This window comes from Dermacentor albipictus, chromosome 3 (assembly GCF_038994185.2).
Source record: "Dermacentor albipictus isolate Rhodes 1998 colony chromosome 3, USDA_Dalb.pri_finalv2, whole genome shotgun sequence".
In the NCBI taxonomy this organism is placed as follows: domain Eukaryota; kingdom Metazoa; phylum Arthropoda; class Arachnida; order Ixodida; family Ixodidae; genus Dermacentor; species Dermacentor albipictus.
The window spans coordinates 108,423,641-108,438,138 of NC_091823.1; the positions used below are offsets into that span (position 1 = coordinate 108,423,641).

Sequence of the window (14,498 nt, forward strand, 5' to 3'; positions counted from 1 at the left end):
CTGCGGAAAAATATATAATATACATGACGGAAAACCCGAGTAGGGCTGCAGACTTAGCGTGCAATCTGCACCCTTATGCAAATCTGCCTATGCCCTGCATCTGCTAACTACCTGAGGCATGGCAGACAAATAAGCATTTCTGCGTCGTAGGTTTGGTGTTAAATAAATAAATAAATAAATAAATAAATAAATACAGTTTGATCTGTGACAATGCGCGGCGAGAAAGGACTCTTGAATAAAAAAAAAAGCATCATTGCTGCGAGTTAGCAAGGATCCACGTGTCCTAAACAACAGTGAAAGGCTGAGGACATAGAGAGCGCTTGGAAATATCACGACGAGTAATAGAGTTCTTTCTTGGTTCACAACATCACTTCGTGCTGTCTCCATTGGAGTCTGTGTGTTTCCTGAATTAATCTGAGTATATTCCGAGTATTCCGAATGAACTACGAAGATTACTATGCGCACGTGTTCCCGTGACCTCTTAAAGGGCCCTGAACAATTCTGATGAAGTCAAGAAATGAATTTGACGTTAAAACAGATTATTTCGGAAATACTATGCCACAAAAGAGTATTTTTTTATTGATATGATATGAGGAGATGTTGGCGCACAATTTAGGCACCGGTTACTCCTTATCTCTCAAGTGGTCCCGTCATACATCATACAGGGTTCAATATTACATATCAAATACTCTTTACACAAAAGCACCAGTACTTATCACGCAAAGTTTCCACAGGAAGACTATCACGTAAGGAACACATGGTATATACAATATACAAAGTAAATGTCACCACACTTATGTACATAATAGTCTCAAAAGTACAAACGGTACTGTCGCCTAATAACACACTGTCTAGTCAGCGGGTGGTACACACATCGTCTAAATGCATTATCACATACAGTCACAACAGAACAGTCAGCAAAACATAATTCACAAACAGATACATATATACAGTGACATTGAAATGAAGGGGAACAATGAAAGCGCTAATAACGTCCAAGAATGCCACTGTTTTCAAGAAACGTCTTTAGTGCTTTTCAAGCGCTCTTCTACAAGGCCGTTGTTGGTCAAGGGCCCAAAGGTTTCCTTAAACTGAAAGGTCTGCGATCTAATTTAATTTGCGCTGATTTAAGTCGGCATCTTGGTGCGTCATGATGTGGGCAATTTAGAAGGAGGTGATATATATCCTCGTCCACAAATCCACAATCACATTCGGAGGCTTCCGCTCGGCCAATTCTGTGTAAGAAATGCTTTGTGTAGGCAGTGCCTAGCCTTAATCGATGAATAAGGGTTTCCATAGTTCTATCTAATGACAATGAAAATTTGAATTCAATAAATTGATCAATATGGTATAAGTCCGAGCTCTTAGAATTCTGGTCAAACCAAGTGTTTCTAGACATTTTGAAAGACGTTGCCGTTATAATGCACCGTAATTCATTCGTTGATATTGGGAGCGGAACCGTATCATCTTTGAGGTGCGCTTGTCGTGCTGCTTCACCGGCTGCTGTGTTGCCAGGAATGTTGCAATGCCCTGGTATCCACTGGAATGCTATTGTATGTTTCGCTTCGCTTGCCTTTGTGAGGTTTTCAAGTGTTTCATATATTATACTGTCATTGAATGTTTTCCCCTTTGTGCTGCAGAGTGATGTTAGAGCCGCCTGTGAATCGCTGAAAATTACCCATTTTTGCGCATCTCTTATTCATTCATTCATTCACAAAACTTTATTAGCGTCCTGAAGCCCGGTCTTTTCAGACCGAGGCGGGCCGCGTCCACGTCGGCACCGCAAGGCCGAGCCTTATGGCGTCATCGTGGACCCTCTGGACAGCCCGTAGCTGATCTTGATATGAAGAGCTTGTTATGAACTTGTGCCAGTAAAGCCATTTTTCTTCGGGGTCGGTGAGAGTCGCGGGACAGCCCGCCAGCATGTGTCTGATGTCAATGATGCCATCGCACACGTTACATTCTGTCCTAATTTCTCTTTCTGGGTGAATTTTATTTATGAAATACGGAGTGGGGTACGTCCCGGTTTGCAGTAAACGTAGCGTCACTGCCTGAGCCCTGTTCAATTTTACGTGTGGCAGAGGGAATTGCCTACGCCCCAAGTAGTAATATTTAGTTATGTCGTTGTAAGTTAGTAAGTGATCTTTATGTTCCCCGGAATGGTAGTGGGCGTCGGTTCGGTTCTGACCGGCACGGCAAGCAAGTCCTCGTGCCAGGTCGTTCGTCACCTCGTTGAGGTTGGGCCGAGTCTCGTCCACTTGTCCCATATGTGCAGGAAACCATCGGATTTCAGTTTTGATAGTTTCGACCTTGTCGATAATTTTAGCCGCAGTCCCAGCTACATAGCCTTTGTCAAAGCTCTTAATTGCTGCTTTGGAATCGCTATAGATGAAAGACCATTTACGGTTCCTGATGGCTAGAGCAATCGCGGCTTGCTCCGCCACCGTGGAATCCTTAGTGAAGATGGTGATGGCGTCCCGTACCTCGCCCCGGCTGTCGACCACCACGGCGGTGTAGGCCTCTTTGCCTTTGACCCAGGCAGCGTCTACAAGGGCCGCCTGTTGTCCTAGCTGTTCAATTTCTTTCAACAAAGCTTTCGCTCTCGCTTTTCTCCTGCTAACATTGTGTTCCAGGTGCATATTTCTCGGGAGGGGGGTGGTTCTGATCGCGTCTCTAAGTTTCGCGCTCAATTCTACCTCGGATTCCTTCGGGTTCATTGATCTATTTGGGTCTGTCCCTATCGCTTTGAGTATAAGCCTGCCCGCTCGCGTTTTCGTCAGTCTTTCCTGCTGCGCCATCTGTTGCGCTTCCGCCATCTCTTCTATCGTATTGTGCACGCCTAGGTTCATGAGCTTCACGTTCGAGGTGCTGATGGGTATACCTAGGGTAGCCATCACTAACTTTCTGATCAGAGTGTTTAGCTTGTTCAGCTCGGCCTGCGACCATTTAAATAGACCTGCCACGTAGGTGAAGTGACATAGAGCGAAGGCATGCACTAGCCTTAGAGCGCTGTCCTCACCCAGGCCTCTGTGTCTGTTGCTGATTCTCCTTAGTAATCTGATGACTTGGTCCGTCTTGTTGGAAATGTGCTGAATGGCATTCAGGTTGGTACCTCCCGCTGCTATGTGGAAGCCTAAAACTTTAATATTTTCCACCTGCCTGATCGCGGATCCGTCGTGACAGCGTAACATAATCTTGGGTTCCTTCCCGGGGACGTAGCCCCTGGGTCTTCGACCCCTGCGTCGATGTTTTAGGACCAAAAGATCCGACTTTGCCGCCGAACAGTTGAGTCCCATCTCGCCTAGCGTGCTTTCCATGGCATGTATGCTCTCTTGCAGTCTGGTCTCCGTTTGGCCTACGTTACCGTTGGCGCTCCATATGGTTATATCATCGGCGTATATTGCAAAGTGTATACCTTCTATGCTCTCCAGTTTCCTCGCGGCTCTGGTCATTGCTAGATTAAATAGCATGGGCGAAAGTACGGCCCCTTGCGGGGTGCCCCTGTTTCCCAGGTTCATCACCTTTGATTTTAGTTCACCTAGCGTGAGGCTTGCTTGCCTACCGCCCAGAAACGCCTTGACTACACTGTATAGCCTCTCGCCCAACCCCAGCTCGGACAGGACCTCGAGGATGGCCTTGTGCCTGTATGCGATCGAAAGCTTTTTCGACGTCTAGTCCCAGAATCGCTCTCACGTGCACCGGGCTAACGTGTATGAGCTGGTGTTTGATCAGGAGCATGGCGTCCTGAGTCGATAGTCCGGGGCGGAAACCGATCATGTTATACGGGAGTATGTCATTTTGCTCGACGTATCTAGTGAGTCTGTTAAGAATAACGTGTTCCATAGCTTTACCTATGCACGATGTAAGCGATATTGGACGTAGGTTATCCAGATGGAGTGGTTTGCCCGGTTTCGGTATGAGGATGGTGTTAGCTATCTTCCATTCCTCCGGATAGTCTCCCTTTCTCCACAACTCGGTGAAATGATCCGTCAGGAAAGTGATCGACTCATCGTCTAGATTCATTAAGAGTTTATTGGTAATACCGTCGGGTCCGGCTGCCGATCTACTAGAGAGACCATGGAGGGCGGCCCGTACCTCACCCTCGGTGAAATCGCGGTCCATTTCCTCGCACAGTCCTCCCATGTACTCCACGCGTTCGTCGCTATCGCCCGGTTGTTCGAGCGGGAGATATTTGTCCGCGAGCTGCCTCATGACTACCTCCTGAGTCGTGCACTGGCTGACTTGATGTACCAGTTTTGTAATTGCTGTTCTCTTGTTTGACTTAGTGTCGCTCTCGTTCAATAGATGTTTGAGGATGTTCCAACTGCCTCCACGTTTGATTCTGCCGTCTGCCAAGTGGCAAACTTCGTCCCACTGCTGTTTCACGAGCGTTCTCGAATGCTCCTCGATCTGTCTGTTTAGTAACGCTATCTTTTTCCTGAGCTTTCGGTTCAGTCTTTGCGTTTTCCATCTTTGCAGAATGGATTGTTTGGCCTCGATCAGATGCGCGAGCCTACTGTCCATGCTCTCTATGTTTTCTTCTGTCTTAATTTCTTTAGTGGCCTCCCTGAGGTCCTCTTCGAGCTGGTTGACCCAGGTCTGGAAGGACTGTCTGCCCGCTTCTATCGGTTCCGATTCTAGTCTCTTCGCTCTAACTTTCCTAAAAAGGTCCCAGTCCGTGCACCGAAAGGTTCTAGCCTCTTGTTTCGGCATACCTATACCTATGTGTATGATATAGTGGTCGCTGCCTAGATCGGTGCCCGAGTTTTCCCAACTAGCTTGTTTAGAGTTGTTGACAAAAGTTAGGTCGGGCGTAGAGTCCCTGCACGTGGACGTGCCACAGCGGGTGGGGAAAGTCGGATCTGTGATCAGGCACAGTCCCAGGTCCATGGCAAGGTTCCATAACCCCTCACCTTTCTTTGTATTCCAAGTGTATCCCCACGCTTGGTAGGGGGCATTAAAGTCCCCTCCGATGATGAGCGGAGAGCTCTTTGCGACAGCGAGTGCCTTGTTGAAAAGTGCCCTAAAGCTTTGTTTCTTGTAGGTGGGACTGCTATAAATGTTCAGGCAGAAGATACTCTGCGCCCTGCCCTTGTGCCTTTTGAGTACGACTTCTACTATGATATACTCGATTTTACTCAGTCCGAGATGGATATCGTGTTCGATAAAGGGTAGCTTTTTGTCAACGAGGGTGGCCAATCCCCTTCCGGAATCTTTTTCTCTACATACCGATTTGTACCCGGTTAGCTTTACTTCGTCCGCTAAAGTTTCCTGCAGCATAATTACTTTTGGTTTGACCCCCATCGATCTAATTAATTGGCGCAGCGATGCCTTTTTGTTGTGGAATCCGCGACAATTCCACTGCCACACACTAAAACTGTGGGCGCTATCCATGATTATTGAATGGGTTAATTTTGCTGTTACCCGCGATCGATCTCTTTGGAGCGCCCCCTGACGTTCCGGAGAGCGATTTTACGCTTTCTGATTCTGACGGCAAGAATTCGTCGTCGTCGCATTTCGTTTCGAGTTTCTTGAATCGCTGTTCGGCCGTTAACCTCCATTTCCATAGTTTATCCACTTTAAAGTTAGTCCTTTCCGTCGTTTCTCTAATTTCTTTGATTACCTCTTTCAGCTCGCTAAGGACTTCGAAAACCGAGTCAGTTTCGGGGCTTACTGCTCTTTCTTTCGGGGCGGGGGAGTTATCTCCCTCGCCTGGTTCGTTGCTTTGACCTACTGGTCTTGCTACTGCTACGCTGGCAGGGCTCGGCTGTGCCTTCTTTTTCAGTTCTGCTACCTGTTTGGTCAGCTCTGCATTAGCTTTACGCAAAGAGTTTACCTCCCTAATCAACTGTTCTATTCTGGCATCATTGCTTTCAGTCACCGCCGGCGTAGTGGCGCCACCAACGATTCTCACCGTACCTTTGACTTTATCCGCCCAGGCGGTCCCAACTGTCGGCTTGGCACCGGGTGTTCCATCTTCTAAGAGCGCCTGGGCTCCTCCCGACTTGGAGCGGCTTCTCTCCCTCGCGGCCGATCGCGACCGGGCGCGTTCCCTTTGCACCTGCGATCCTCCCGACTTGGAGCGGCTTCTCTCCCTCGTGGCCGATCGGGACCGGGCGCGTTCCCTTCGGCGAGCTCGTACCACATAGGGTGTTTGAAATCTCTGCTTGCACACCTTGTCTCCGGTGGGATGGTCTCCTCCACAGAACTTGCACTTGGGCGTGCAAACGTGGTCCGCTCGTGGGTTGGGGGCTCCACACCCTCTAGACTGAACAGAGTCCGGCGTGGGGCACACGTCCGAGCGGTGTCCTACCCTACCACAAGTGAAGCACACATCAAATTGTTTCCTGTAGAGATAACATCTCAACAAGGTCGGCCCGTAGCGCACAAAGTTTGGCACTTTCAGTCCATCGAAGAGGACGATGACTGAGCCTGACGTCTTGATGCGCTTGGCGGCCAAAGCGAGCGCGTTGCGCTCATGCACGATATTCCTTGTGATAGTAGACTGGGAGTCCCTGATGTCGACTTGTCTAATCACCCCTTTGCACGTGGCGTGCGGGGCCGTCTCGTACGCATTGACCTCGTACTCCGTTTCCACGATTTTGAAGGACTTCATTCTCACGTACCTTGCCGCATGTTCTGGTTCAGGAGTGCTCACCACCACGATATTTTGCGTGAAGTTGGGGCACACCATGTCTTCACTTGCTTGCACTGCCGTTAGGCCTGAAGCCTCGATCACTGCAGTTCCAATAGCGGTGGTACTTACTTTGCTCAAATTTAGTCCTCCTCGTGGCCTGATTATAATTTTCCGATGCTCCTCGGGCAGTTGGGGCATCCTTGAGGCCTTTACTATACGGTACTTGATCGAGCCGGTGTTGGTGGCGGGTCCCTTGCTGCCGCCGGACGCTTGCGAGGTACTTGGCGTCGCGTTCGCCGCGTTGCTGCTCTTCTTTCCAGCACGGGATCGTCGTCCGGTAGCCACTTGCCAACCGAAATCTTCCTCGTTGTTGTCCTCTTCGTCTTCCATACGGGAGTCTGTCATGTCCCCCTGGCGCGTAGGCCGGCAAGGCCTAATGGGCCCTGCTCCTCGCTAGGGTTAGCTCCGCACGTAGTGGGGTGAACAGAGAAAGTTCAATAAAATTGTCAAAAATTGGTTCCCGCCTCGAAACTTCGTATCAGTCGAGTCTGGGCAACTTCACGAATCTGATGATGTGCTTGAAATCGTCGTACCTCGAAAAATTGGCCAGCGGAACATCGAAAAAGACGGAGCCGATGTGAGAGACGTGTCTGCTCATATCATTTTATCGCACATAGGATTGCGAACAGTTCAGCTGTTGTGGACGAAGTCGCACGAGATAACTTAAATGAATCTTGCTTGTAGAGGTGCGGTATAATGAATGATGAAGTTGAAGAGGTTGCTGTACTGGAGCCGTCTGTATAGACGTGTGTATCCTGAATACCGCATATATATCTGGTAAAGTGCTAGTTGTTGAGCAGCTTGAATTAACATGTCTCTTTTTCTGAATATCCCATGTACTGACAATTCTATTTTCGGAAATGTAAGCAGCCATGGAGGATAGTCGATGTCAGAGTTCCAACATTCATTTCTTGGCAATATGTGAAGATTTTCTTGAATTTCTATATGAACATAACTTCTCTCCCGTTTCATTATGTCTAGAGCCAATGGGTGGTTTTTATGCTGGGTTTGAAGACGGAAATAATGCCGGCATGTTTCTGTAGTTCGCATAACTGGAAATGGTGATTGGCGAGCCTCAGCTATTACAAGAGAACTAGAAGTCACTCGTGGAACTCCTAGACATTGGTGTAGTCCTCTAGCTAAACGTATTTGAAGTCGCTCTTCTGACGTGTGGGAAAGTCCGTGTAAGATGGGCGCGGAATACGCAATTTTTGTCGTATTAATGCATTGTAAACAGTCAGCATGGACGACACTGATCCGTCCCATGATGTGCCTGCAACTCTGCGAAGTACAGTCACTATGGCATTGACCTCGTGTTCGAGTTTTTTTATGTGGAGTGCCCAGGATAGCTGCCTACCAAGTATTATGCCAAGAAATCGATGATGTGTGACAGTCATTAGAGGGTGTCCTTCCAGATTAAGAGTGAAATTCTTTAACTGCCTCCGAGTGAAGGGCAATACAGCTGTCTTTGCGTGCGATAGTACCATTCCTCTCTCTCTCAAAAATTGGTTGAAGATATTTATGCCGTCTTGCAATGCCATCTGAAGTAATTGAGCATTATACCCAGATGTCCAAATACACACATCACCTGCATACAGTGAAAACTTTAACTGTGATGGCAGCCTTCTTGTTAAATCAGCCATGACCAAGGTAAAAAGGAAGGGGCTGAGTACGCTTCCCTGTGGTACTCCCTGTTTGACAACATGTTCAGCACTCTTGCCTTCACTCGTCTGAACAAATATTTTGCGACCTGATAGAAATTCAGAAATCCATCGCAAGGACCTGCCAGACAGACCAAGTTCCAACATGCTTAGCAGAACATGAACGTGACTAACAGTGTCAAATGCCCTCTTGATGTCTAGGAATACTGCTATAGTCACGTTTCCACGTGCACGCTCGTGCTCCACACAGGTTACTATATCTAATATTGCATCCATTGTGCATCTGTGTTTTCTAAAACCTACTAAGTAGTTGGACAACACATTCCTTTCATTACACCACCATTGAAGTCGCGCGTCAATCATTTTCTCCATTACTTTGCATAAAAAACTTCTCAAACTAACTGGGCGGAAGGATTCAAGGCACAAGAGCGTCTTACCAGGTTTTAAAATTGGTATGATTCGAGCGACTTTCCAAAAGTCAGGTACAGTTTCCACTATCCACAAATTATTATAGATGTCTAAGAGAGCATTTGTGCATGTCGGTTCGAGGTTTCTTAGCATATTGTACGTGATGCCGTCCGGCCCAGCAGCGGACTTTTGGCGACAAGATGCAATTGCACATTGAAGCTCGCTTAATGTGAAAGTATGATCCAATTGAGGATGTTGGGCCCAGTAGCAAGCAGTAATTTTTCGCTTAGCCAACACTACTGAAATATCCAATTCTGTACATTGCGATGAAAACGCAGGTCTGGAAATAAGCTCACAAATTTCATCTGCAACTATTATTTCACACGTGTCTCGAGCTACAGCGAGAGCACGAAATGGGAAGCTCTGTGTTACAGGACCGCTTAAAGAACGAATTACTAGAAAAATTCGTGGGACAGACGTGTGAGGAGACAGCGTGCCGCAGAAATCGCGCCAGCGCCGTTTGCCTAAATTTTCCATTCGTCTGCGCATTACATTGTGTATTTTCTGAGCATTTCTGTATGCTTCTAAACTTCCGCTCCATGGGTAAGCTCTTTCGGATCGGCGTCGGATGGCTCTTAGGTGTTCATAGTCTCCGTCAACTGCAGCATAACCTTTTGGAATTGGGACCTCTTTTGCGCATACGTTCATATTATCCTGCAAAAATTCTGTAAAGCTTTCCACTGTTGCATGATGATTAATTTGATCCGTTAGGCGGTACCGAAAAGCTTGCCAGTTGGTTAGTCTGCTGTAACGCCTGATATCATAGTGCATGCTAGGGTGATTGACAAGGATGGGAAAATGATCACTTCCACGCATTTCCATATCTGTTGTCCATCCCACACCATTCACTAGATCATGTGAACACAGGGTAACATCTATGCAGCTTGAGTAATTATGTCCACGAAGGAATGTTGGCGACCCATCGTTTAAAACAGTCAAGTTGCATTTATCTATGGCGCACTCAATAACGTTATCCCGTGCATCACAATGATCACTACCACAGATGGTGTTGTGTGCATTGAAGTCGCCACATATAAATACATTAGAATGAGCTATTTTGAAGATATCCACTAGCGTTTCTACTGAAATTCGGTTAGAAGGTTAGATATAGATTAATCACTGTTATACAGAGCTTGCCAAAGGATACTTTACATGCGATGAATTCCGGGAAGTCTGAATCACTGGACTGAATTTGATAACATGGTAAGTCCTTTCTGACGCCCAGGAGCACTCTGCTAACAGCACCTTGACGAGGAGTCTTGTAGATCACATAATTCGAGAGGCGAAAGTTGTCATTGATTCCCGCCTCTTGAATGCAAAGTATTGGGAAGTTGTATTGCACAAGCAGTTTACGAACGTCAGCACACTTCCTTCGAAGACTGTTGGCATTCGAACATGGAGACATTTTTGTAGCGGTTATTGATGTACTGCCTGCCGTAGTTTCGGCCCGGATTGTTGACACAATGGTGCTTCTAGAGGCAACAAGGCTTTTACTTCTGGTAGGTTGTTTGCTTCCGGCAGAGCAGATAGGATTGCCGTGAGAGCTGCGAAAAGCATTGGCAAAATCAGTTGTGTCACCGATGCTGTAGTATGTTCGCTATTAGCTGGTGTCACTTCTGCAGTGGATGCGTAAGGTCGCTGAGAGAAATGTGTGCGAATACTGGAGCTTTCTTGTGTATTACTTTCTGCCTGTTGTCGACTGGGTTTCCGTAGCACTGATGCATAAGACTGGGCGCTTGATTGATTGGTCTTGATTGCATTGATTGATTGGTCTCTTGATTGCATTGTTGGTTGTTTTATAGAGGAGGAATACCTTGTTGGTGCTCTTGGCTGTGGTGGTTCTGGTGCTCGGTGAGGTGGGTGATCTGGCACTGGATGAACAATCTCAAGGTTTGGTGAGGGTTCATTGCGTCGCGGTTGTCTTCCATGGAGTAGTTCATGTCGACGCATTTGTGACGCTGCCTTTTTCTGAGGGCAGCCTGAGATGGAGGTGGCATGGTTCCCCGCACAGTTTGCACATTTAGGTTGAAGAAGTGCCTTGCACTCCTTGGGGTCATGATCTTCTGAGCAGATTTTGTATCTACATGTGCTGCGGCAGGTTTTCGCCATGTGCCCAAATCTCTGGCAATAATAGCAGCGAAGAGCTGGTCCTAGGTATTCCTCGACCGAGTGACTGGTGAAACCCAAGTAATTTCTTCCTGGAATAGGGCGATCGTCTCTGAAAGTCAGAATTACCGTGTGAAGGGGATGTGACTTTACTGCTCCATCTTCTTGGCGGGAATACCGTATCTGTCTGCGTGCCGATATAACTCCTGCTTCTTTCAAGAAGCCTAGGAGTTTTTTCATCTGTATACTGCAGAGGCACATGTTTTACTTTCCCACCGTTTCGCGTGTATGACTTTGAGATGAAGGGCTTGACTTCTAGGCCGCCTACACTTGTGAGCATCAAAAGGCGTTTCGCCCATGCTAAGGAAGCCACACTGACACTGAAACTTCCGTCCCTGGTCGTCCTGAAAGACTGTACATCTTCTTTGGCAGCGGAAACTATTTCGGCAGACACTCGGTTTGGGTTTACTTGCCAAAAAGTAGTACCTTCACTTGTTGGGCGAAAGACAACCGGAATGCCTTCGGCTCGCTTTTTCTTATACGTGACCAAAGTAAATGGTGCATCTTCACCCATCTCTTCTTCATCACTTAGCTCATAATTCGATGTTGTATCATCGTACTTGCTGTCTTCTAGGCGAGGTTTCTTGCTCTCGGCTTCACCGTCAGCCATTATCCTTGAATTCGCTGAAGTTGATTCCGAGTTGTGGATAACCAAACGTGCCGGCTTTATGAAGCTTTGTGGGCCCCAGGCTTTTCATTACGGCCCGTAGCATCATTCATATGGCTTGTTACGTTTGGACGAGCATAAGCCTCGTGACGATGTTCTCGGCTTCCGACCACCGTAGCGGCAGGGTAATAGCCAGGTCCTCAAAAAAGAAATGGCGTACCTGTAAGGCGCGTGGCTCGTTGAATCTTCACCCGACGGCTTGTTAATGAATCGTCGTCAATGGTAACCGTAAATGTAAAAAAAAAAACAGAAAACCCAGAGCACCACATAAAAGCAGCGACCGAACAGTATTTCATTGCGTTCATGCAGAATCGGAGTTATTGGCAATAAACCATCGACTTTGTCCATTTCGCGGTGCTCCCGGGTCTTCTCCAATGGCTTGCACTGCGACAGCTACAGCTCAGGGGTGTAGTGCCCAGAATGCTCGGTCCACCGAAAGTCACTGTGGCGCGCAGTTAAAAAAAATTTTAATTATGGGGTTTTACGTGCCAGAACAACGATCACGCCGTAGTGGGGCACTGCGGTATAATGTGGACCACCTGGGTGCGCCAAAATCGAAGTACACCGGTGTTTTCACATTTCGCCCCCATCGAAATTCGGCCTTGTACTTAGCAGGCCAACACCACTAAGTAACCACGGCGGTTCGAGGCGCGCAAATCAAAATTGATTCTTGGTGTTCACATAGACATTACTAGTTCCGGTTTTGGCGCCTACGACGCGCTAAACTGAGAGGCTGTCCTTGAGCTTCCAGTTGAGTTCCCGGTGTCTCATCCCTTTTCTGTGCAACAGTGTACTAGATAGCTACGCGCGGGTATATACCTAAATGATATGCGGCATAGTATCCCGTATACTTAAACATGGCTCCAGGTACAGGTGTGTGAAACAATGAATAGGTACAGGTATGTGCAGCTGTGTTTCAGATAACAGTGGCTGTGTTACTTCCCACATATTTATTATGTATACTTAAAGTGTAAACAAATTATTCAAAATACATAGAACGACGTTCCATAGGCTCTGTGATTTTATGTAGGACCCTGTTCAATTTATGTGAGTGGAAAATATTTCCAAATGTTTGCCCTTATATACTTCACTAATAGAGATTATGAGTCTTATCACATGATGATATTTCCAGGTAGTCCCGACAGACAAATCCATACTGACACGTACCTTTTTCTCTCGAAACAGAACGCGAACATTTATGCTTGCTAGTAATGTTTGTTGCTTAGTATGTACTAATGTTACTATCATCCCAGAGACCAATTTTCAACGCACTTACCAAATTGAGACACTTCTCAAAGCATGTTTACCAATAACTTACGCACGTACACCGCAACGGGAACCGTATCATTTCGGTCGACTTCATTGTTTAATGGGCTTAAATATCTCAAAGGGACACCGTGGCTACTTTATTCATTGCATGGAAGGTTCCTGATAAGTTTTGAAACCCTTAGTCTGGCGCAACGTACACACCTAAATCTGAGAGCATGATCCATCTATATTCCGCGGACACCGGAATGCGTCCTCCGCGGCGGAATTGAACCCGCGACCTCGGTACTCAGCAGCTGATTGCCGTAGCCACTAATGGCGTTTTTCACTGGTCGATCTAGAGCGGCCGCCGAAATCCTCGAGCGAGCGCTCGGGTTTCGCGAATCCGAATCGGCCAGCGGAGCGCAAAAATGCTCCGTGGGGGATCACACAGGAAGTCTGCGTGCACGTCGCACAAACCGGTTCCGGAAACTATGCGCGACTTCTGCTCTGTACGTTTCCACGGCAACCAAACTCACCGTCCCCCATGCGTAATTTGACCACGGCAATCGCAGAGCCCGTCATTTCCATGTCGCGCCTGCAAGGATTATGCATGGGCAACGTGAATAGAAGGCTTCGTACAGCACCTGCGTCACCTAGTAATCGCTGTCGTCCGAGCTCTCATCGCTAAATGCGAGCTCTGCAGCAGCAACGAACGCAGCCATTTTGCGAAGCAACACAATGTTGTGCGCATAGAGTTTCTCACTATAACACCTAGAGGGAAATCTGGCGCCACCGTCTATGGGAGTTTCTTAAGGGGGCGCCGTGCCGTCATGGGAATGACGGTATATGTGTCTGGGAGGCTCGTGTTGGCTGGTGTTGTAAGAGGCTTCGTCTAAAATGTGGATATGGCTACACAAATAACGCGTTCTCAAAGTAAAATCTTCATGAAATGTTTTCATTCACGCATATTACATTTTTACTCACCTACAATGCATGACCAAGCGAAGAAAAGCAAGAACAGACGACAAACTGTTTCAAAGCGAGCGCCAACCTTGCCGTCTGTCCTCCAACTTTAGCAGCCCGCTGATACTTTTTACGTAACATATAATCGGACACGCAATAACAAGTTCTCATAGTTAAACAAAACATGTTTTCGCGTAATAATAAAACCAACACAGCTTTTCACGCGCTGTTTTAGCAGAAAATGAATATTGTGACGGACGGAATGGTGCTTGCCAAGCGCGTCTTCAAGGTGTCCTGTCTCTCCGAGAACGATGCCAATCCGAAGTCACAATATATCGGCATTCCCATGCATACCACAGCGCAGCAGCGCCAGATTTCCCTCTAGGTAATGTAGTGAGAAACTGTATTGTTGTGCGTACCAACCGGTACCGATTTCGCTTGACGACGGAAGTGACGAGAGCTATTTCCGCCCGAATCCGCGCCTCGGCGGCGGAGCAAGTGAGAGCGATCCGGCGCGGAGCGAGTTGATCCGAAACGACCAGTGGAACGCGCGAACCCGCTCCAGATCGACCAGTGAAATTCGGATTCGTTGCCACGAAGCAAGAAATCCTGCTCCGAATCGACCAGT

General features: G+C 47.5%; 1 protein-coding gene and 1 long non-coding RNA gene across 4 annotated transcripts in view; one reads left to right on the forward strand and one right to left on the reverse strand.

Moving 5' to 3' along the window:
- Positions 1–14,498, forward strand: part of LOC139057534 (uncharacterized) — a 78,012-nt gene that overhangs the window by 46,521 nt on the left and 16,993 nt on the right. The window lies entirely within an intron of this gene.
- The window catches only part of LOC135904871 (DNA damage-regulated autophagy modulator protein 1-like), an 87,762-nt gene that overhangs the window by 1,602 nt on the left and 71,662 nt on the right, over positions 1–14,498 (reverse strand). The window lies entirely within an intron of this gene.